This window comes from Orbicella faveolata, unplaced genomic scaffold (assembly GCF_042242905.1).
Source record: "Orbicella faveolata isolate gen_17 unplaced genomic scaffold, um_ofav_v1 contig_13, whole genome shotgun sequence".
Taxonomy (NCBI): Eukaryota; Metazoa; Cnidaria; class Anthozoa; order Scleractinia; family Merulinidae; genus Orbicella; species Orbicella faveolata.
Genome location: NW_028301540.1, coordinates 21,760,711 through 21,785,009, shown reverse-complemented (window position 1 = coordinate 21,785,009; position 24,299 = coordinate 21,760,711). Strand labels below are relative to the sequence as shown.

At 42.0% G+C, this 24,299-nt stretch overlaps 2 pseudogenes; both read left to right on the top strand.

Annotated features, from left to right (window-relative positions):
• The first annotated feature begins 1,580 nt into the window (after positions 1 to 1,580).
• Positions 1,581 to 2,373, top strand: LOC149115584 (uncharacterized; annotated as a pseudogene).
• A 6,294-nt stretch (positions 2,374 to 8,667) lies between these two features.
• LOC149115583 (uncharacterized) lies at positions 8,668 to 20,175 on the top strand (annotated as a pseudogene).
• The last annotated feature ends 4,124 nt before the right edge of the window (positions 20,176 to 24,299 follow it).

The window sequence follows — 24,299 nt, the reverse complement described above, 5'->3', positions numbered from 1 at the left end:
GGAATGAAATGCCTATATATTTAAGAAAGCTTCCAAAAAATGTCTTTAAGAAGAAAATAAAACAAATACTTTTTGAAATTCTAGCTTCAGAAGACTGTTATATTGATCTTACAGAAATCGTTCAAAAAGTAAAGCTGAATTTATTTTCCTCCTAGTATGTATTCATTGCTGCGGAGCAAGCATAGCAACATAATCAGGATTTAAGAAGAATATATAGAAGGGGGTACGAATTCTCGAATTCATCACTTTTTACCAGAATGCATTTCAGTTAACCAGACTGCACTGCGCCACTTTTACTGGAGTGCATTGCGCCACGAACAACACAAGGATGTCATAGTCGTTGAGCCGTCGTCCTTTTTCGCGTGCATTCCACTGAGAAAGTTTGCTCTGATTTACCTGTAAAGCGATGTGAAGGAGATCGTGCTTGACTTTTACAACTCTTGCTATGCAGTATGTTAAAGTTTGTAAATCTGGATGATTAATTGTGACATCTTAATCTTAGTATGTCATTTCTTAGCAGTCTCACCTCCTTCGTCGAATTCTTAAATGAAGAGAAATCGTCATTACTAAAGCCTGTAGAATAATTAAAACAAACGAAAACCGTGAAACACGCCGATTTCATATATGCTGCAATCTATTCCTTTTCATCGAAACATGAATTTAAGCTAAAGCTTGAGCATTTTCACACATCGCGATGAACATGTTCTCGACACAGTCTGTCAAGTTCTAGAGATATTTAATGCCTACCAGCACAGAATTTATAAGTTAGATTTCCGCTCCTACAATTTCCACATTTTTTGATTTTCGCGATCTGGTAAAGGGGAGGCTGATGTGTATCGTTTTATGTCCAAACATACTTCAGATAACAATCTGCTTTTTTGTCTCGATCCTTTGTCACACCTCGCCATCGATGCGTCATCATGCATGAAGTTGATGCATATAAGGACAGATTTTAAGTGACACCACGATTTGACACTACTTTGAGAAATAACAGTTAATTTAAGTCTTGAAACGCACAGATAGATGAAGAACGGCATTAAATATGTCACTATCAACAGAATGTGCCACAGCATTACTATCTTTTAGATACCCTAGTTAATACTCAATAATTTCGCTTTAGTGTATCTGTAGTCTCTGTTGTTAATTATTATTTGTAATATTGTTAGTTTATTAGTTGTCTTTAGTCATCGTTGTCAATTCTAGTCTCTTTAGTTCTCTTGTTACCTTCAGTTGTATTTAGTTGTACCTAGTTGTATATTAATAACTCGTCCAAACATGACCCGCCTAGATTAGCTCAGCTATCCGCGGGCACGTTACAATTGTAATTTTAATTTGATAGCAAATAAAATGTATGTATGTATATGTATGTATGTATGTAATGGGATTAAGTGTGTGAAGTGAAACATCACCAAGACACCTCTCGTTGCGGTGTGAGATATTTAGTGTAATGATTGTTGGTTTGACATTAAAATACAATTGAAAATGTTCATTTTCTGTGTGATGATCTTTTAGTACAATGGTTAGTATTCTCGACTGTCACTCGAGAGATCAGGGCTCCATTCCCTGTTGGGTGGAATTTTTCCTTTCCATGTAGTATCAAAAGTAGCATGCCCATGCGCGTTTAGTCATTTGGACTCATGGAACGACGCAAGTCTTTTCGATTTCACACCCCTTCCAGTCTGTTGGTGGTGGGTCCTTCAGGGTGTGGCAAGACTGTTTACCACCAAACTTTTACTGAACAACCTGGATTTGTTTCATACCCCACCCTCCCAAATACATTATTGTTATGGAGTGTGGCAAGACGGGTTTCAGCCCATGAAAGAACAGAGGGTCAAGTTTCACGAAGGCGTTCCCGACACAGATCAACTGAAAACGTGGTTTCCTAAAGGCGGATTACTCGTGTTGGACGATCTAATGGCTGAAGGAGGGAACGATAAACGAGTGTTGGATCTGTTCACCAAACATTCTCACCATCAGAACATCACCGTGCTCTACTCATGCCAAGACATGTTTCTGCCGGGGAAATATGCCAAGAGTATTTCCAGAAACGCCCACTATGTTGTAGCCTTCAAGAATCCACGAGATCAATTAGGCATGAGAAATTTACTGTTACAGGCAGTTCCCACCCAATGGCAAGTTTTACAAGACATGTTTCAACGTTTGACAGAATGTCCGTTTGGATACATGGTCTTGGATTTACATCCAGGCAGTTCGGACGATCAAAGGATTCTCAGCCACCATTTAAAGGACAAAGGATGTATGAGATGTCACAAATTCATCGAGACATCGTGATGAGTTCTTCCCAAGATTCAATCACTACCGTATCTCTAATGAACGGATCCAAGAAAAGCGCCCAGTTGGTAAACAAAGATTTGTTGTACCGATTGGATGGGTTGTTTGCCTTTTACCACCGTCAGTGGTGGTGTCATCGCCAGATGTTTTACCACTTTAAGTGGTGCCACGGTTGTTTGAATGCTTTGGCATTGATCATCGTGGCAGCAGGCATTGTCGTAGGATGCATCTTAGAAAACAGTCTCCTGATTGCCTGTTTAACTGCCGCTGGAACTGTGATTAAGGGGTGGAACGATTTCAAAAAGTTTTCGTTCAAAATTGAAATGTGTCGCTTTGCCTACACCACTTACAACAAAACATTGATTGAATTGAGAACCTACGTGCGAGGACTTCCGATGGAGGAGTTTGAGGGATTTTTAATCAAGATGCAAACCTTGGATGACACAATCACTGATTTCACACCCCCAGAATCTGAAAAGTGCATGCAAGAATACGAACAACGATTTCGCTATGACCACGTCGATAAAAGCAGGAGCACTTACGTGTGAGTGGTAGTATGTGTCATGAAGAGCAAACGAACAGTTCGTAAAAAACCAAGGAGACGTAGGAGGACACAAAAAGGGGGATTGTTACTATTGGCAGCTCTCATTCCAGCTTTAGTAGCAGCAGGCAAGGCGGCGACTCTAGGAGGAACCTCTGGTGCAGCTGGTTACGGTGTGAAAAAGGGTTTGGAAGCTGCTTCGCGTAAACGTCGACGATGAAAACTAAACCAAAGACCAAGAAAAGAAGTAAACAGCGAGGTGGAGCACTGGCAGGACGTAAACATAGATTGGTTGACAAGATCGCCAAAGGAGCTAGTATGTTCTTATCGGGACCCTCACCTACCTTTGCCACGCTGGCTTTGAAATTAGCATGTCAGGCAGCAAAAGGAATCAGACAATGTGAATCACTATAACAAGAGACAACGTGGAGGTGCACTGTTACTGCTTTTCACTTGGTCAACACAGAAACGAGATTAATGACGTCAAAGGGGCAGGGGTTCTGGTTGCCATGGATACGTCAAACTCGAGAAAATAGAACTCCTTTCCATAACAATACCTTTTCATTTGCATCACAATACCTGTCAAATCTGTACTGGACTAGCCCATACCACTACTTTTTCTTCTGTGAACTTGTATTTACAGAGGTCTAACGCAAACATGGAATGTACTGTTAGTAATAGATGTTGTAAGCCTGTTTCTACTACTCTAAAATTATGCAATATACAGTGAGTTTATGCAAGTTGTTTCCATGCTGTATTGCGGGCTTTCAATGGCCCATTTCTAAGATCCCTTTTCCCTGACACAACCCTTTTACAGGGAAATTAATTGATATAGGGAAAGGTTGAGTACCAGGACTTACTCGAAAATAGAGACAGAAGGCAGCTCAGAAATGGCTTGTTGTTGTTTTGCTTTGTTTTTGTGCCAATATGGCTACACTACTGATACTACAAATGTCTTTCTCCTGTTACTTTTCCTTAACTATCAACATTTGAACTTTTTAATCGGAATATAACAGATCTTGCTGTATGATTAATTGACATTTACAGATAACAGGCCCCATTATCACAACACTGCTTTGCTGTTGTACCTGGCAGAGGTCAAGGCAACCTTCAATATAACATTATTGGAGTACAACTTTGAGGCTGGAGAAGGGAAAACAGTTCTGGACACACACTTTGCCAATGTCTTACAGAAGATAGTGAGTTGGGTCTGTGTAGCCAATAACTTGGATTCTGGAGATCAACTTGCCAATCTCTTAGAGAGGTATGAATAAGGAATCATGGCTCACATTTCTAAATTGCCAAAAGAGTAATACTACTTTGACTGTAGTTATACTAAGATTATTTTGTGCAGTAAATAGGTTTCCCTTTTACAATTTGAAGAGGACTGTCCATCATATTATCTTAAAAGTCCTTAGAATGCTCCACTTACAATTATTTAGAAAACTAGTTCCACCCCCATACTGATGGTCATGCTTGGTCTATGTATATCCAGGCTTATCAGTGTACCTGTCAGAGATTTGAGAAGAAATACTTCACTGGCACTTTGTTGACACATGGACAGGGTTCGTCCCGTGGTGCACTGAGGAACATACAGTCTTCCGAATCATTGCTTCTGATGCCTCGCAGTCCCGTTGGGGAGCAATGTTGTCTCTCCCTAACAGCATAGCATCAGTAAGAGTTTATTTTGGCCAGGATATGGACGAAATAGACATTGCAACAAAAGAGGTGCACACCCTTCTTTGCTCCCTTCAAGCCATCGTGCCATGTTTTACCAACACACAGGTAGATGCCATAATTGACAATCAGGATCTTTAGTACGCTTGTGTCAAAATATAACGCTGTCCTTACGGTGGGTACCAAGTGCTCTCAACCCTGCTGACCAGCCCTTACGGGAAAGGTCAGATGGCGATGTCATGGTCTCGCAACAATTGTGAGGACGGATTAAAACCTTCGCAGGACCTCATACCATCGACCTCATGGCCCTTGACTACAATGCCCAATGTTCTCAGCAGTATACACTGTTCCCAACACCATGCTCCACGGGTACCAGTGTTTTTGCTCAAGACCCTTGTCATACCCCACAAGGGGATGACAAAATTGGCTATTTGTACCCCTCTGCATTCTTAATCAGCCCTGCATTACAGCACATTAGACATTAATGTCTTTCCCCAAATGACCTTCAATGCCATTTTTGTCAGATGTGTGGGACTCTAAGGAGAAGTGAACATCATAGTAGTGATAGTAAACTGGTCATCGACACCAACCCCCTGGAATTTCGTTGGCAAGAACTTGAGACCACTCTGGCTTCATCAAAATACAACAGAAAGAAGAATGCTCTGGAGCAAGAATTTGTATCTTTCCTCAATCGCTTAAGCCCACCAAAGTCACTGGACAGTGCATCTCTAAGGGAAATAATTTACTTCCTTATCTGGAAAGATAAGGACTCCAAGACCCAAGTCCACAGAGATACCTGTCAGAATCAAGGTACATCGTCAAAAACTCCCTCATCCTGTGGATGCCCCCAGCACCTAGCCTTTAAATCTGTAGACTCTTACATTGGGCAGCTCAGAGCTATTCTGCGTGACCATTTAGAGACTACAACACTCTCCACAACGGGCGATCCAGCACCTAATCCCACAGCACACCCCACAGTCAAACCATATTCAAAGGTCAAATGCAACGAAATTGGGCCTAGTTTGATTATAAGTTAAAATAAAAGATACTAATCCAAACAATCATAATCCAAAATTTTACCTGATTTAGTCAAAAAGCTGCCAAGATATTAGACCTTGAAAACAGCTATTTTTCTTCGCTTTACAAACGGAACGGTTTCTGGAAACTTCGGACAATTGTCGGAACTGGATTTTGTGACATCATGATTGGCGAGCTCCCGTTCAGAACAACAAAGTATTAGGGCAAATATGAGTGTTTTGTGCAGCGTTAATTGTAGCAATCATTCAAAAATCTGTGGTATGAGCCTGGTTACATCCCTTTAAAGGATGAGAAGCTATGTAGGGAACTGTTTCATCTAGTTTCATCTCATCTTTGCACTACCAGCAAACATTTCAGCAGAAACCTCGAAGCGGTATCTTTCATAATCGCTAAGCGGGGTCTCGAGTTCAAGCCCAAAAACCTGCGAAGTTGTACCATATGTCGTAAAGCCAAGCGCTGATGACAAACATCCAGGAAACAAACGATCTACCAACACGGAATGCAATTGTTCAGCAGCGGGAGCCATGTTGTGAAGAGCAGAAAGCGAGGTAAAGCCCGGGGTGAAGTCGCTGTATTTAACAATTATTCAGCGAAGGAGGTAAATATCCACCACTTTCACCGACACTGAGGTGAATAATTGTTTTAGTATATACTACACAAGTTGAATAACTAGCGGACCAAAGAGTAACTTTATTTGTTTAAGAGTAACTTTATTTATTTGAAACAGAAAGCCATTTTGTCTTTCTTCAGCTGCTCAGGTAGCCAATCAGCGTGTGCGAAAAGTACTATTCACTTGTGAGGTATATACTAAATAAAACTATTGCAAGGTTTTTATTGTACAAAGTTTAACTTTTTTGGATTCACAATCTCATTCTCTAAACTTAGTCTAGTTGAAATTAAAAAATGGAACTAGAAAAGTGTGATTTTGGTCATTTAACATGATTTCACGCCATCGTGATTTGTAAATAATTAACAATTATTCACCGAAGTGGAGGTCCGTCACTTTCAACTACATTGAGGTGAATAATTGTTTTAGTATGTACCACACAAGCTGAATAATTAGTGGACCAAAATGTTATTTTATGTGTGACAAGCAGTTGAAAATTTTAAAATCTCTTGTGCCGGCTGCTCGGAGGTGAATAGCACTTGCTAATCACCTCCGAGTTAACCAATCAGAGCACACAAAAAGCACTATTCACTTGTGTGGTATATACTAAGCTTAATTAAGACTTCATTCTTTAAAAAAGCCTAAATAAATCATCTCGAATTACCAATTTTCTGCAACAACATTGTTATTAGTTGAACAAAATATAAACATACTTTTTACAAGAGTATTGAGGATTTTTTTCAGTCGTAACTTAAGTGCTGGGATGAAGTGTCAGGTTGGTTTCAGTGCATCCCTTGTTAAGGAAGAGGGATGGGGGTACTAGCCTGGAAAGTGGAGTCAGATTCCTGAAGTAGAGCAATGTCAGTGTGACTCGAGCTTTGAGTGATAACTGAAAGATGCCATCCTAAAGCAGACATACAAATTAAACCCATAAATGGTATCCAATGCTTTTATCCAGGATTTCATAACTGACAGGCCTAAACCAGGAACATAGTACGACTGTATTCTCTTACCTCAGACTTGTAACCCTTAGTGATACTTTGTTGAGTGAAGAAGACAAGGCATTTCACCCTTAGTCAAGGCTGTAGCTACTGTAAGGCAAACCGAGCCACTTTATGTAAATTTATATGTACATTCATGATAATTCAAGTAGCTGTATTGTAATTTCATATAAAGTATCTTGTTAACACGAAAAGTAATTGTGTAATTAGAGTACAATGTAGAGTAAGATTCGTATTATCAGTTGTGTAGGCAGAGCATCTGTAGTAGTTGTTGTGTGTAATTGTAGTGTCAGTAGTAATCGTAGTGTAGGTAACCGTCGGATTGTAAGTAAGGTCAGTAGTGGCGTAAGTGATATTAGTATTGTAAGTAATGTAAGTATTGCAGATAATGTTAGTATTGTAAGAAGTCTTAGTAGTGTAAGTAATGTTAGTATTGTATGCAATGGTAAAAAAAAAAAAGATTAAATTAAAGTAGAATTAAAGAGACAAAAAAAGAGCCACTTGCCTTAGCCATTTTTTTCGTTTCTGTTGTTTCTTTTTTGAAGGCAAAGTAAAACACTGCTAAATATCTAGGAGGAGAATTTTACTGTGGACATTGCCTCGGTCATATTTTTTCCTGGCTATTGCCCTGTAAGTAATGCTATAATGTTGTGGTAATTTTCATTGTTCATCAGCATGCTGATAAATAAACTTTTTGTTGGAAAGATGGATTGAATGCAACAATCACAAGCCCCCTTGCATGATATAAATGGTACTTCGTGATGAAGACTAGCAGTGAGCAGTTGTTGTGTTGTGATCTATAACTCTAGTGACCTCATCATGAGACAAATGATAATATCACAATTCTCATCTTTTTACTATGCAAAAAGAGACAACAAGCATCCACAGGGCTTTCACATGAGATTTCCTCCACTGGGAGTTTGCAATAAATTTATCAAGGTCACTAACCTCTTTTTAAATCCTAAAAGAGCTATTTATTTCTCTTTGAGCATGTCTAGTTGAAACTGAAGAAATAACTTACCTGTCTGGATTTGTATGTTCTTGTATGAATGTAACGACTTGGTCTTGTTTTAGGAATGATTCGAATAGAGACATTTAAGAAGTGGACATTTCAGTGTTTTATTTATGACGCGTGCCGCTGATCATGCATTCTGCAGTCGCGGTAAATATCAAGTTTCAAAAGCACATGGTCTGCTTTTGAGTTCGTTTTAGTGTGTTCGAAGTTCATTGTTAGTGTCGAGCAGGATTTCATTTCTTATTAGCGGAACAAGGCACAAAAAACTTGTAAGTATCGATCGGTTTTCATTTAGCTTTCTTATCCTTTGTGATTCAGTTGTTATTTTGGTTTACTTAGCGGATTTACGCATTTGATTTCAGTGAATCGTTGTTCGTGTAATAAAAGACATTTGCAGTTCAGCGCATCTCTAGTTTTACTTGTTGCCGCTTTCCTGTAGTGAACATTGGGTTCCTACATTATTCAAAGTTTTTCTATGGCGTCGCAAGATCATGAGATGCCAGATGGAGCGAAAGGTACGTCGCTCCGACAAGTTCAAGAGGAAATATCGTCGAGCGAAGATCCTCGCGTCGAAACAACAGCTAATTATGTTCCACCATCCGAAACTGCGGGTTTAGAAAGTAATCTTACCTCGAGGCAGAGGGTTCCGTCGAAAGTTATGGATTCGGAGGAAGTTCGAATCGAAAGAGCTATTGATTTAAAGGCAAAAAGAGCGGGACATTTGGGGTACGTGAGAAGGAGGTTGAAATTTGTACAAGGACTTCTGTCTGAACATGTGAGCGAACACGAAGTGATGAAAGGTGTCGAAGATTACGAGCGTGCATTCCACAAGTTTGTAGACTCCCACGAAACCTACTTAAGAATGGCTGACTGTTAGGATCGAGAAACGCCGGTCAACGTCCCATTTGACAAATCGCTCATATTTTGCCCAAAGATACCCTTAAGTGACCTAATTCTAAAAATCATATTTAAAGGTTCCAGCGAATTTTTATTTTTCAGAAATTCGCGAAAATTTGAAAGCGCGGTCAAAGTGCGGTTTTTCGTGTAATAAAATGACCGAAATAAGGTGCGAGGACGAAGCGCTACTTAAGCCTTAAAATAAACTCAATTGACTTCAAACTTCACACAAATGTGGAACAACCACTCTAATTATTCCTCGCTTTAAACTAATCTCAGATATGTTGATATAGTGGTTTTCCGAACCATTTTAAAAACAGCTATGAAGCGTGTGAAAAATAACGGTAAAATATAGGTCATGTTTAACAGCATAAAAATGCATCTGGTACCTCACTTACCGATTATTTTACTTTACAGCCTTAAAATATCATTATTAAAGATATACCACGCCAAGTTTCATGCTCGAACTCGCAGTATTTCCCTTTGTGAAAAACGAAAATCTATGTCAATGTGTCGGGCGCAAATAACACAATAATCATGCACGAACAAGAGACAAATCAATTTCAATGGCGAAAGTAAAAGGCTGTCATTAATTAGAATCCCGTCAATTCACTGCTATCAGTAGAAACATAATGTCCACTGCATAAAAACTGTTTTTAGACGTTTTCGAACCATTGCGCGTTAACTTTGTTTAATTTTGTGTCCGCCGTCATGTTTAGTTTCTCATCGCGTGTATTTCCTTAATGTAAACAACACGTGAATGGTTGTCATAACAAACGCAAGAGGTTTCCTGGAACCTTAATGTTTTCGATTCACCAAAACGCTTTAAGTTCGTTAAGACACAATAATGGGTCAACTTGGAATGCTGTTTAGCATCAAGGACGTTAAGGGACTGTAAATTAATCGAGTTGAAATATCTTGAAGCAAATCAAAATCGCGCCCTTATTCTAATTTGGTAAACAGCCGATCTCCGTTCAAGTTCAAGAAGTTGAGAGGTTAATCCGGCAATGCATTACCGGTACAACAACGAAATCAAACCGAGATCATCAAAAGTGTAAGTTTAAAAGTGTAGTCGCAAGTTCCAAATAAATTTCGCCTATATAAATTGGAAACAAGATGTGAAACGGTCTGACCCGAAACAAATAAACAAAATATTAATACGACTAATTTAACCCGAAAATGTTACAGAAAACATACCTAAAAGCCGTCGATTCCCCTCAATACCACTCCGCATTGCCTTAAAGAGCCCAAGCTTTCTGCTGTAAGAATCAGGGGCCTCATGAATCTGTATTTATTATATCGGCAACCATGCTGCGTGGCTGATATTCGAGACTCAGTAAAAGTTGTCACACAACCGTACGAGCAGCCCAGTCACGCTTTCACTGCTCTTGCGCAAATTTCCAACATTTCGCAATTTACATGAACCGACTACAAGTTTAAAGTAGTGACAGCAGATTGAAATGCGCTTTTTAAAGCTGTCCTATCGAGAACAATTATTTCTTGTTTCTGAATGGCTCTTAGTTGTAGCTACAGTCGGGGAGGGGGGGGGGGGGAGAGGGTGTTCCCGGAAATTTCGGATATCTGTATGCCGTGGAAGATTAAGTGGTCTCCAGCTCTTAACGCCAACACTGAAACACTAGATGATTCTCCAAGTATCACAGGGATCACTAAGCTAAATAATTTTGAGTGTAGCTCCGCTGAGTCAATTACCTGTTGGCGCACATATTGCATTGACCGTGGACAGGTGGAAAAACAGTTAAACCGGAAAAGCCTATTGCACATTGTAATTTAGCGTTGTCCAACACGCAGTCGGTCTGGTTGTAATGTTAATCGTATTTGAGAGAATCTCAAGTTTTCTTTCGACACATACTGGGGTGACATACTACTAGATGGGCGTGGCCGGGAGCCACGGGTCAAGTAAGTCAATTTGCCATGCTTAATCGAGAAGAGTGATAGTGAGCCACTAGTGGAAGGACTGCAGATTGTCCCTACGCTTTACCCTAATAGGCCTCTGTGTTATTCTAATGAACTGATGCTGAGCTCGCTCCAGGGGGCGGTGAGATGAGAGACCCTGGGAACAAGGTTGAGACGATTCGGCCGTTAGTTTTTCCTCTAAACTGTCTTCCTCCTCTACTCTCTCCCCTCCCCTACAAAAATTTAACGATCCTTCCCTCTCCCCTCCCCCCCCCCCCCGCAAGAGGTGTTTGCTAAATACCGAAGAAGCAAAACACCGACAGTTCCTAAGAATACTTCCGCCAATTGCAGTTGTTAGTAAAATACTTCAGAAGCGCCTAGTATGGAGCTTTTCCACGCACGAGTGGGAGAGGTATATCTAGTCCCATGTCTTCGCACCCGCACGGTAGCATAGACAGTTTCAGGTTCTTTAGGTCACCCTCCATCGCCAAGGCACAGGAGTCTTGCTGGTCGTGTACCAAAGGGTGCTGGAGCTGGAGTATTTCCACAACTTCCTTTGCCTGACTAAAATTTCTCTCCTCTTCAGATGCCTGAACATGCATCTTATCAGGATCACTTTGGCGCATTGCGGCACTTAGGTGATAGAAAAACTAGCACCTGAAAAAGAACGAATATTATAAGGATCCCGGGCACTGCGCATTCCCGTGCCACCAGTTCAGCGTCAAGCTTTCGGCCTGTCGTTTGACCAATGCGGAATTTTGCCATAAGATACGATTGCTGCTTGTCTCTGACTGCCCTGAGAGCCAAACCTTTTTTAAAGCAACAAGGGCTTCCTGGTGACCTATTGTGGCTTGGAGTTAAGCGCCAACGCCTGCTCCAAGCAGGGTTTGTAGCACATTTTGGCTAAGTCCATAAGGGAATAGCTCTCCAGGGACTGAGTACATTTCTCCAGCGACAAGTGCCTCTCTAAAGTAGACGGCCTATAAAAGACACGAATGCAGCGGCCTTGAAGACACTAACACACCCCTACCGTGCATGGTTACTATCCATGGAAACCTCAGCAGACGCTTACTCGGTCACACCCGTTGATAATGGCACTGATGTTAAGGTTGCAGTCACTCTTCTAGGGCATGGTAAATTGACTGACTTGACTCGTGGCTCCCAGCCACGCCCATCTAGTAGTATGTCACCCCAGTATGTGTCGAAAGAAAACTTGAGATTCTCTCAAATACGATTAACATTACAACCAGACCGACTGCGTGTTGGACAACGCTAAATTACAATGTGCAATAGGCTTTTCCGGTTTAACTGTTTTTCCACCTGTCCATGGTCAATGCAATATGCGCGCCAACAGGTAATTGACTCAGCGGAGCTACACTCAAAATTATTTAGCTTAGTGATCCCTGTGATACTTGGAGAATCATCTAGTGTTTCAGTGTTGGCGTTAAGAGCTGGAGACCACTTAATCTTCCACGGCATACAGATATCCGAAATTTCCGGGAACACCCTCTCCCACCCCCCCCCCTCCCCGACTGTAGCTACAACTAAGAGCCATTCAGAAACAAGAAATAATTGTTCTCGATAGGACAGCTTTAAAAAGCGCATTTCAATCTGCTGTCACTACTTTAAACTTGTAGTCGGTTCATGTAAATTGCGAAATGTTGGAAATTTGCGCAAGAGCAGTGAAAGCGTGACTGGGCTGCTCGTACGGTTGTGTGACAACTTTTACTGAGTCTCGAATATCAGCCACGCAGCATGGCTGCCGATATAATAAATACAGATTCATGAGGCCCCTGATTCTGACAGCAGAAAGCTTGGGCTCCTTAAGGCAATGCGGAGTGGTATTGAGGGGAATCGACGGCTTTTAGGTATGTTTTCTGTAACATTTTCGGGTTAAATTAGTCGTATTAATATTTTCTTTATCTGTTTCGGGTCAGACCGTTTCACATCTTGTTTCCAATTTATATAGGCGAAATTTATTTGGAACTTGCCACTACACTTTTAAACTTACACTTTTGATGATCTCGGTTTGATTTCGTTGTTGTACCGGTAATGCATTGCCGGATTAACCTCTCAACTTCTTGAACTTGAACGGAGATCGGCTGTTTACCAAATTAGAATAAGGGCGCGATTTTGATTTGCTTCAAGATATTTCAACTCGATTAATTTACAGTCCCTTAACGTCCTTGATGCTAAACAGCATTCCAAGTTGACCCATTATTGTGTCTTAACGAACTTAAAGCGTTTTGGTGAATCGAAAACATTAAGGTTCCAGGAAACCTCTTGCGTTTGTTATGACAACCATTCACGTGTTGTTTACATTAAGGAAATACACGCGATGAGAAACTAAACATGACGGCGGACACAAAATTAAACAAAGTTAACGCGCAATGGTTCGAAAACGTCTAAAAACAGTTTTTATGCAGTGGACATTATGTTTCTACTGATAGCAGTGAATTGACGGGATTCTAATTAATGACAGCCTTTTACTTTCGCCATTGAAATTGATTTGTCTCTTGTTCGTGCATGATTATTGTGTTATTTGCGCCCGACACATTGACATAGATTTTCGTTTTTCACAAAGGGAAATACTGCGAGTTCGAGCATGAAACTTGGCGTGGTATATCTTTAATAATGATATTTTAAGGCTGTAAAGTAAAATAATCGGTAAGTGAGGTACCAGATGCATTTTTATGCTGTTAAACATGACCTATATTTTACCGTTATTTTTCACACGCTTCATAGCTGTTTTTAAAATGGTTCGGAAAACCACTATATCAACATATCTGAGATTATTTTAAAGCGAGGAATAAATTAGAGTGGTTGTTCCACATTTGTGTGAAGTTTGAAGTCAATTGAGTTTATTTTAAGGCTTAAGTAGCGCTTCGTCCTCGCACCTTATTTCGGTCATTTTATTACACGAAAAACCGGACTTTGACCGCGCTTTCAAATTTTCGCGAATTTCTGAAAAATAAAAATTCGCTGGAACCTTTAAATATGATTTTTAGAATTAGGTCACTTAAGGGTATCTTTGGGCAAAATATGAGCGATTTGTCAAATGGGACGTTGACCGGCGTTTCTCGATCCTAACAGTCAGCCATTCTTAAGTTTTGAAGATAATGAACGAATGAGAACTATGGCGAACGAAAGTTACAAGAATGAAAAAGAGTGCAAATTCCGCCTCGAGGTAGAGCTCAGCGCGTGGAAATATAAGGCTAAAAACGACACGAAAGGAAGGTCCAAGTCTGATCGCAAATCACATCGGTCGAGTAAAACCGGGAAGAGTTCCCGTACCAGTTCGAGTAGCGTAAGAGAGAAGCGAAGATTGCTTGAAGAAGCACGGCTGAAGGTGGAAGCACTTGAACAAAGGCAGAGCCTGGAGCGTCGCTTGGAAGAGGAAGAAGCTGAGTTTCAGAAGAGAGAGCTTGAAATCGCTAAGGAAAGGGAACGAAACAAGGCTGAGATGGCAAGGAAAATTGAAAGGATGCAGGTGGAAATGGAACTAAAGAAGGCTACTGTGGACCTCGAGATTGAGAAAGAGGAATTGCAGACCGAGCGCTCGGACGACGAAACTGTAAGTGAGATAATTCCACCATTAAATCCAGAGTTGATCCCTCACACACCACTAAGGCCTTTCAGTTTACCACAAGACACACACCTTATCCCGCAACCCCCATCTGATGTACAAGCAACCAGAACTAAGACTTTGGAAGCTGAGCATGAGGTGTCATCGGTATCGACGTTTTCTCAGAGTGACATGGATCCCCCATACGTACCACTTCCCAACCCTGCTTCTCAGCCGAAAGAGACCAGGTAAAAGTCTTCAGTAAGAGATGTAGATGAATTCAAACCGTTTGTGACCAAGGATGAGAAGAGTTCACCCACCGATAAATTTAAAAGTGAGCTTCAAACCCCTCAGCCAAGTCACACTCAGCTTGAGCAAGTGTTGTTACAAACACTTCAGCACCTTACACAGCAACCAGCCAGCCAAGTGCCACACCCCCCGTCAGTAGAACTTGCAGATAAAGCGCCATGGCAAGCAATCGCAGAGGCACTTAAACAAGGTCCCACTCTACCGAAAATTGAGTTGATGAAGTTTGGGGGAGACCCTTCCGAGTATGGAGAATTTGTTGCCAATTTCTGCGACCACATTGAGAGTCAGGTGCCCGATGATTCGCAAAGATTGACCCGTCTACTCGCGCAGTGTGTTGGAAAGGCGCGAGAGGCTATAAAAAGCTGCGTCAACCTTCCTACTGGTCAGAGGTACGGTGAAGCGTGGAAAACTCTGTCAAAGAATTTTGGACAGCCTCACATGGTGGCTGATGCACACATGAAAAGGTTAAGAGAATACAACCTTAGAAGAGTTGATGCCGCAAGTCTGATGGATTTTGCGAGAAAACTTGAAGATACCAAACGAGTGTTAACGAGTATGGGACCACTTTACGTAAGCCGCCTCGACAATGAAGATACGATTCTTATGCTGATGAAAAAGTTACCTGATGAGGGCTTGAAGCGGAAATGGACAGACGTTGCTGGAGACCTAATTTGTTCTAAGGGACAAGTTTACTTTTCTGATTTTGTGAATTTCATACAGAAACGAGCAGATCGCTTAAACAACCGTTTTGGCCAGGAACTGAAGTCGTCACTGCCTCAGCATGAAAAGGAAAGAAGACATGGAAACAAAGACAAACAAGATCTGCCATTTAAGGCTACAACCCTAGCTACCCAGAGCAGAGGAAACAGAAGGTCTGCTGGTACTGGCTTAGCCACCTTGAAGTGTTATCAATGTTCCGGACCGCATGCAATTTGGCAGTGTGAGACCTTTAAGAATGCATCTTACGAAGATCGGTCGCGAACTGTACGACAGAAGAAGCTGTGTAGAAGTTGCCTTTCGTATGGACACTTCTCAAGATCTTGTTCGAAGGGATTTTCTTGTCGGAAATCGGGTTGTGGAAAGAAGCACCATTTCCTTCTTCACCCGCCAGACCGCGAAGAGACTGACGACCGTGTAGTAGAACAAGAAAGTGCAAATCAGCAACCAGTCATTCGTGGCCAAAGTTCAGTTGGTAGAACAGCTGCGACACTCACTGAATCCAACCATACTCCGGTTATCGAATCCAGTACCTTTGCCGTATCCAGAGATTCTGCTCCAAGGGAAGCCTCAACCAGCAGTCGACCGAGGGTCTGCTTCAAGGTCGTCCCAGTAAGAGTCAGTGGGCCAGGTGGGAACAAGCAGCTAACAACATACGCCTTCCTAGACAGCGGATCAGACACTACACTCTGCTTAGAAAGTCTTGTAGAAGAATTAAGCCTTGAACGTGAGCCTACTGATTTTACCCTTTCAACAGTCAATTATGAAGGGAAGGAACGTGGTCACCAAGCCCGCTTGGATATAGAAGCACTTGACGGGAAAACGAAGTTCACACTCGATCAGGTTCTGACAATGGAGAGCCTACCCATTGGAGAGAGACATTTCGCCAACAATAGAGAATTGACAAAATGGCCACACCTTGATGGCATCAGTCTTCCCGAAATAGAAGGGCATCGAGTCTCCATCCTTATTGGCAGCGACCGACCGGATATTATCGATGATAATTCTGAAATCAGAAGAGGAGCTCAGGGCCAGCCCTATGCCGTAAATACTCCCTTAGGTTGGACGGTGTATGGCCCAATGGGTGAACCCAACAGCAATGGCATCCATGTCAATTTCGTAAGGAGTGATCATGAAGAGATGTTAAGTCAGCAATTGGAACGTTTGTACAATACCGAGTTCAAAGATACCCTTGTGGATGTTGAAGAGAGTTTGTCGTTGGAAGACCAAAGAGCGAAGCAGATTATGGATCAATCAGCGGTCCTTGTTAATGGACATTATCAGCTCAAGCTGCCATTCCGGCATAGTCCTCCCTGCTTACCTGATAGTCTACCGGTGGCAAAGAAGAGATTGTATTGGCTGAAAAAGAGAATGGAAAGAGACCCTGAGTTCCACAAGCAATATGCAAGCGTTATCCAGAAATACCAAGAAGAAGGATCTTCACGTCAAGTCCCTGATGAAGAAATTTCTTCCCTCAAACCCATTTGGTACCTACCGCATCACGCTGTTTGGCACCCGAGAAAACCTGAAGAGCCGAGAGTGGTATTCGATTGTGCCTGCAAGTCCAGCGGTGTCTCGTTGAACAATCAGTTGTTGCAGGGACCAGAGAACACAAGCTCACTTATAGGAGTCATTCTGCGATTCAGAGTTAACAGTGTAGCCGTGGCAGCTGACATTAAGCGGATGTTCCATCAGGTGTTTGTGTCTCCTGAAGACCGGGGCACTCTTTGCTATCTGTGGTGGCCGGATGGAGATTTGACGAAGGACCCGAAGACCTTTCAGATGCTAGTCCATATCTTTGGGGCTACCTCATCACCCAGCATTTGTGGTTACGCATTACGGCGAACAGCTGCCGATTACAGCGAAGGTTTCTCCTCTCAGACCATTGACGCAGTCATGAGAGACTTTTATGTCGATGACCTGCTCAAGTCCTTCGAAACGACCGGCCAGGCAGTGGAAACTACAAAGGAGCTACAGGAACTGCTAGCGAAAGGAGGATTCCAGTTGACCAAAGTTATGTCCAATGAGCGCAAAGTCCTAAATGCATTCCCACCTGAACATCGAGCACCAGCTGTCAAGGACTTAGATATCAATCTCAACAGTCTACCCATGGACCGAGCCCTAGGAATCCATTGGGACATGGAGGCAGACACCTTCAACCTAGTTGTTAGTGATAAATCCCATCCAGGGACTCGGAAAGGCGTCCTGTCGTCGATTGCAACAATTTATGATCCCCTTGGTTTGGTTGGTCCCCTAATCCTGCCTGGAAGAGAGATCAACCAAGAGCTATGCAGATTAAAGTATGACTGGAATGACAGGCTCCCTGATGAACTAGCAGTGAAGTGGAGAGATTGGAAGGAAGGACTCGCAAGCCTCACCGGTTACAGTATCCTTCGATCCTTTACTCCCCGAGACTTTGGAGAAGTAGAAAGAGCTGAACTCCATCACTTCGCAGACGCTTCTGAAAGACATGGATATGGGACAGTAACTTACCTGCGTTTCGTTAACAAAGAAGGGAGCATCCACAACAGTTTCCTCATGGGCAAGTCGCGAGTGAGGCCTCTAAGGAGTGGTATCAGCGTGCCTAAGATGGAGTTGACCGCTGCCACCTTGTTGATCAAGATGGACAAGCTCATTATGCGAGAGTTGGAAGGTCGCATCAAGATCCACAGCGTCACCTTCTGGACCGATTCAATGATTGTCCTAAGGTACATATTCAATGAGACGAAAAGATTTGTCACCTTCGTCGCCAATCGTGTTGCTGTCATCAGAGAAGGATCAAGGCCCTCACAATGGCGTCACGTTAGGTCAGAAGCTAACCCGGCTGATTTGGCCTCGAGAGGAATAAAGGCCTCCGAAACCAAGAAGTTAGAAGTGTGGAAACATGGCCCAGATTTTCTGTGGAAAGATCAAAAGGAGTGGCCGCAGCAACCCGCTGATCTCCATCAAGAACTATCAGACCAAGATGAGGGAGTCAAGAAAGAGAAGATCACCGTTAATGCGTGTGCCGAGAAAGAAGACTTCTGGGGCACTTTATTTGAAAGATTCTCAACATGGGAGAAGTTAAGAAGAGTGGTGGCTTGGATCATTCGAGGAGCCCGTAAGCTGTTGCAGTTGCGAATGAAGCCAGTGGCAGCCACTGTTTCGCTTGTGAACCCAGAGGAGAAGGTTCCCCACCTCCTATTGTTAGATGTAGAAAAAGCAGAGAGAATTATCGTAAGGAACGTCCAGATTCAGACCTTTCCTGAAGAGTTGTCCAACCCAAATCCGTGCAAAGGTCCTCTCGCCAAGTTGAAACCATTCGTGAATCAAGGAGTCTTGCGAGTTGGAGGAAGACTAGACCGTGCAGACCTCAGCTATGATGTAAAACACCCAATGATATTACCTGGGAAGCACCGTGTAACAGAGATGATCATCCTCCATTACCACCATGCTAATGGTCATGTAGGTCCACACCAAGTACTAGCAGAGATAAGACAGCGTTTCTGGATTGTGAGTGGTGTTTCGTCCATCCGACGTGTCCTGCGGCAATGCCATGAATGTAAGCGCCAGAATGCTACAGTGGGAGAGCAGATTACAGCACCACTCCCAGTGGTGAGAGTTTCTTCAGACAGCTACCAGTTAATCTACCCGTTTGCTGCTGTTGGAATAGATTATTTTGGACCACTCTACGTCCATGCAGGACCACTTACCAGATCTGTGAGAAAGAATCCCAAACTCCACAAGCGCTATGGTTGCATCTTTACCTGCCTTAGGTATAGAGCCGTCCACATCGAGCTTGCGAATGATTTAACGACGGACAGCTTCATTCAAGCAGTAACAAGATTTGTCGGGAGACGAGGTCCACCCAGGGTTATTTACAGTGACAATGGCACAAACTTCAGGGGAGCAGAAACCGATGTTTTGAATGCGTTGAAGACCTGGGACCAAGAAAGAGTAGGACGTGAGCTGCTTCAGGAGAATATACAGTGGTATTTCAATCCCCCGGCGGCAAGCCACCAAGGAGGTGTTTGGGAGTGGCTCATTCGCTCCGTTCGAAGGATTCTCCACGCCATGATTGGTGAGCACCTTGTCAATGAGCAGACCCTAACGACATTCCTGACAGAAGTCGAGAAGATCCTGAATAGTCGACCGATCACTCGTGTGTCTAGCGACCCCAACGATTTAGAGGCCTTGACCCCTAACCACATACTGCTGTTGCGCCCGAATCCGTGTTCAGCTCCTCGTAAATTGGAATACTCCGACAAGTTTCAAGCAAGATGGAAACATGTGCACATTTTGGCGAATGAGTTTTGGGCCCGCTGGGTTAAAGAATATCTTCCCTTGTTGCAGGAACGCCAAAAGTGGCTGAAGCAGAAGCGAAACTTCAAGGTCGGAGACTTGGTCATCATGAAGGATGCAAACCTCTCCCGAGGACAGTGGCCCAAAGCGCTAGTTCAAGAGACCTTCCCAGATTCTGATGGTGTGGTGCGACAACTTCTGGTGAAAAGTGCAAGAGGTGTCTTCAGGAGAGATATCCGCAAACTCTGCCATCTGGAAGAGGAGCTATTGAAGTCCATTGAGGAGTCCATGGAGAAAACAAACCTGAACTTGTGCGATTAGTTATTGAACTGTCGATTGACCTTTTTCTTAAGATCCAGGAATTTGGAATCAATGACATTCTTTCTGTTATCAAACGAGTCAAATACCTAAAGACTACGAGAGTCTTTGGGGGGGAGCATGTAACGACTTGGTCTTGTTTTAGGAATGATTCGAATAGAGACATTTAAGAAGTGGACATTTCAGTGTTTCATTTATGACGCGTGCCGCTGATCATGCATTCTGCAGTCGCGGTAAATATCAAGTTTCAAAAGCACATGGTCTGCTTTTGAGTTCGTTTTAGTGTGTTCAAAGTTCATTGTTAGTGTCGAGCAGGATTTCATTTCTTATTAGCGGAACAAGGCACGAAAAACTTGTAAGTATCGATCGGTTTTCATTTAGCTTTCTTATCCTTTGTGATTCAGTTGTTATTTTGGTTTACTTAGCGGATTTACGCATTTGATTTCAGTGAATCGTTGTTCATGTAATAAAAGACATTTGCAGTTCAGCGCATCTCTAGTTTTACTTGTTGCCGCTTTCCTGTAGTGAACATTGGGTTCCTACAATGAAATATGTTGAGGTGGGTGTGCTATAATTATCCCTTCAGGTGCCAATGGGTTAATTCATATCTGTTCTGTCAGAATATTTTTTGTTTTGAACATCTCATGTTTCTAATTGAGGCCAGAGTGCTTACTTGGAAACCAAAACCAGGATCTTTACATTCAGTACATGTACTGTATGTCATTTAATTTATAAATAATAAAGTTTAATTGATGTTTAGCTGATGTGGTGTGAATAGCCATAGGAAGCTACATGTGTACTGCTTCAGTGAGCAAGTAAGATAGTAATTTATCAAAATACACAGACACATTTTAAATGGGCAGGTAAGCGCTTATAAATGCAGGGAATAGTATCACAAAGGATGAATAAAAGCAACTTAAATATATAATCCTACAGTACTGGTCATTGTGGGAGGTGCAGTAGCCTCATGGTTAGTGCGCTCAACTCAGGAGTAAACGGTCCGGGTTCGAGCCCTGTCCGGGGACATTGTGTTGTGTTCATGGGCACTCTACTCTCACAGTGCCTCTCTCCACCCAGGTGTATGAATGGATACTGGTGAATTTAATGCTGGGGGGTAAGCCTACAGTGGACTAGCATCCCATCCAGGGAGGAGTAGAAATACTCCTGGTTGCTTTATGCTACCGAAACCAGGATAAGCTCCGGCCTGATGAGCCACTCGGCTCGTATGTAGACTTTACCTTTTACCTTCCCAACAGTCATACTTTTGAATTCCATCCATTTATGAGTGATACATTTTCAACAAATTTACTTCTTTGTTAAGAAAATAGTATTCGAGATTCCAGCAATGTTATATTTTAATTTTATTTGATTTTCCTTCAAAATGTCAATGTTAATTCCCTGACACAAAATAAAATTACCTAACCTTGATGAACTAATTTTCCCTAGAACTTTTCTGACCTGTGAAAACCCTGCAACCCATAGCATTCTAATAACAAAAAAACAACTACATGTCATGTAAAATGACAGAAACAAGATGAGCTTAAACGTTTGCCCAAAACAACTATCAGTAAGGGCTTATATCAGGTGAACTGATCAACTTTTCTTGCTGACTTACTTTTCTTACTTTATTCATTAATTTATTACTAATGTTTGAACAGCAGTTTTCAACATATTCAGAAAGGCTCACCAATCCATGTGGTCGATTCTTTCGTTGTTGATATCATGATGCCATTTTGTTCACTCGACGAGTCTGATCTACTCAAGTTTATATCGACTGAATCGTTGTGTGATTCCCATGGTTCGAACTTATAAGGCCGTATTTGGACATTTCCAAATAAGATATCAGGATCTTGATCTATTTTATACATCGGCAAGTCAATAAACGCCAGGAAATCCTTGAAACAAACTCAGTAATTTCAAGTAAATTATTTGGTTGCGAAAATGAGCTCGCCAAATATGACGTCACAAATACCTATAATTTCGTTTCCACTCCAAGTATGGCCATTTCTAGTTCGTTTTCGTGAAGCTCTCGGAAATCATCGGATTTTCATGTCTTGGGCGCCACAGTTCACACAAAACTTATTTTTAAGAGTTGATTCTGCTTCATGTCGATATAACTGACTTTTTTATACAGGTTTTTCGACAAAAGAAAAATTGTCAAAATTTCGTTGCATTTGACCTTTAAAAGGGGTGACAGAGGAACAAGTAAAAGCATGCACTTTCCCTAAACTAGCCGAACCCATTTTTATATGTGACCTCGCAACTCTTTGCCAAATAATTGACAGTAAGCTGCGCTCGGCATCCACCGACCCAATTCATCTCTACATCTATGCTCGCGACATGGCATACTTCAAATTGCGCTTCTTTTCTGGCGATCGCCCATCAGACTTGAGCCATATAAAGGCTGCTGAAATTCTCCATTTTCCTAATGCAACCAGGTCTTCGGGAAGACCCTCCGTTCAGGCGATTCCAAGGTCTTTGCTCTGTGCCCAGTAAAGGCACTAGACAACTATTTGATCATTTGTCAGACTATTAAGATCTCAGTGTCTACTGGTCCACTCTTCAGAGCAACATGTGGACAATCCATCCATCAATCCATTATTTGACAGCAGCCAGTCTATCCAACAAAACTCTTTACAGCTTCTGCTGTGGGGGTGCGATTACCATGGCTCTTACTGGTAGCACGCTAGATGACATTGCTGATCATGTTGCTGGCGTTCACATAACATGGCTAAATACTATCTGCAGTTACACCGGAAACCACAGCACAATACGAAGAGTTGAATCAGCTTAACGGATTTGGGCCAATGTCCCTCATACTACAAAAAGACCCTGCTGTAGCATGTTTAACTTCACAAGAATCCATTGTAAATATTTAGTCATTGCTATTACAGGTCTCTACATTTCAGTTTGAGTCAAGATATGACGCTATCAAGATGAATAAATAGTTTACTGTCTTCGCTGTCGCGTGTGAACACTGAGGCATCATGCCGGCCTGTTTGCTTTAAGCATTTTCATCTTTGACATGAAAATTTACATAAAAGTACTCCTTAAAATGAGAGTTTCCTCCAGTCTGGAAATTCGTAGTCGAGAAGCGACAAGCGACATTACAGTTTTATAACTTTCACGTGTTCAAACTCGTGTCACACGAGACATCATGTTTTTGTAGTCTCGTTCACAAATGGTGCTTCGCGTTGAGAGTTGTTTATGTGAAGTTTGGATCGATCATGAGAATGTTCGAACGTCAGCATACACACAGCTGAGAGTTGCTCAGGAATTGTTCAGTGTTCACGGGAAGATTTTCGTCACGTGCTAAGCAATGAGTTGAGCAAGTGGCTCAAATTTCATTCCCAAATAAACACTAGTAAAAAGCTGTATTTTGTGATCTGTTTTCTATGCTCTTGACGATGAAAACGCAAATTATTGAACAAGCTCAACTGCAGCTTGGTTACCTTGGGAGGAATAATAATTCTGATTTCCACCAACAAAGAGACAAGAGGCCGCAGGTGAAAGACCAACAGCTTCTGCCAGAAGTTGTTTATAACTATTAATTCTCACCCAATTTATAAACTTTTGTCAGTTTGCTCTGAATTTAATATTGAGTTTGCCATCAATGTAACGTTTACGGCGAGATAGAGACAAACCACAGAATGCAAACTGCGTGTTTGGATGTCCCGAAATCCCAGATATAAAAAACTAAATATGCTAGCGTACACACAAGTGTTGGAAACTTGACAAATTAGCGAAATGTTTTGGTGTCTTCTTAGTCAATTTGTGTGGCAAAAGTGAAAGAAACAACAAATATCTTGACCTCTGCTGAGCAATACTGTCGAATTACTAAAAACAGAACAGTTCTGTGACAATAGCGACCTTCTTGTGTCGCATTGTTTCTTTTGAACATTATGCAAATATAAGGCATCACGCACGATACCTTAATCATTATGTTAACTGAACCATTGCCGTCTATAAACTGTGTATTTTGAAAAAAAGATGAATACACCAAGTAAATTGATAAGATTCTCATAGAAGAGTATTTTGTAACTGCTGGCATGCATGTGCATTTTTGGTCATGTCCGTCCAGGATGAGGTTTACAAATTCGTCCCACCAAGGTGAATTCACGGCAGAA